The 1011-nt window shown below is 36.5% G+C and overlaps 1 protein-coding gene across 3 annotated transcripts in view; it reads left to right on the top strand.

Annotated features, from left to right (window-relative positions):
• Positions 1 to 1011, top strand: part of LOC102026463 (receptor-type tyrosine-protein phosphatase gamma-like) — a 62979-nt gene that overhangs the window by 17015 nt on the left and 44953 nt on the right. The window lies entirely within an intron of this gene.

The following is a 1011-nucleotide window of genomic DNA, read 5'->3' as shown; positions in this document are numbered from 1 at the left end:
GCTGTTACAAACATGGGTGCATGTATACTGCTGTGGTATGATGTTTTTAATTCTTCCGGGAATATACCCAGAAGTGGAATAGCTGGCTTGAATGGGGGGTGTCTAATCCTAGTTTTTTGAGGAATCTCCACAGTGATTTCTACAGTAGTTGCAGCAGCCTACACTCCCCCCAAGAGTTAAGGAGGGTCTTTTTTCCCCTACAGCTCCACCAGCATTTATTATTGGTTGATTTCTTGATGATATCCATTCTTGTTATTTTAATTTGTATCTCTCAAATGACCAATGAATGACACTGAACGTTTTCTCACATATTTATTTCCCATCATTTGTATTCTTTCATCTGAGAAGTACGTGTTCATCTCAGATGCTGATTTTAGGGTTGGGTCTTTGAATTTGGGGGAGCCTGATTTTTTTTCAATGTTTTACTTGTTCTAGATAGAAGTCATTTGTCTGAGGGACAGTTGGCTAAAATTTTTTTCCACTCTGTGGGTTATCTTTTCATTTTGTTGGTGATTTCTTTTGAAGTACAAAAACTTTTCATAATATGAGATCCCAGTTGTTGATTCTTTGAAGTACTTCCTGTGCTATTTGGATTTTGTTCATGAAGTCTGTCTACCCCTCTGTCTTCAAGATTTCTACCTACTTTCTCTTCCAGTAGATTTAGTGTTTCTATGTTAATATTTAGATCCTTGATCCATTTTGACTTTAGTTTAATGCATGGTGATAGCCATGGGTCTATGTTTAGTCTTTGGCATGGGGGAAGCGAGTGTCTTTCTTCTAGAGAACATGTTTTGCCCCTTTGTCAAAGATAAGATGGCTGAGTATGTGTGTAGTTGTGTTTGAATCTATCTGTTCCACTGATCCTCAGGTCTGGTATTTTTGTTTGTTTTGTTTTGTTTTCTTTTTTGTTTTGCGAGTACTATGCTATTTTTATCACAGTACCTTTGTAGTATAATTTAGGTGATTTCATAGACATTATTTTTTTCCATGTTGGTCAAGGGCACATTTTTT

This window comes from Chinchilla lanigera, unplaced genomic scaffold (genome assembly GCF_000276665.1).
Source record: "Chinchilla lanigera isolate Chin_1 unplaced genomic scaffold, ChiLan1.0 scaffold00116, whole genome shotgun sequence".
Lineage (NCBI taxonomy): Eukaryota > Metazoa > Chordata > Mammalia > Rodentia > Chinchillidae > Chinchilla > Chinchilla lanigera.
Note: the sequence above shows the minus strand (reverse complement) of the source record. Positions and strands in the feature narration are given on the sequence as shown.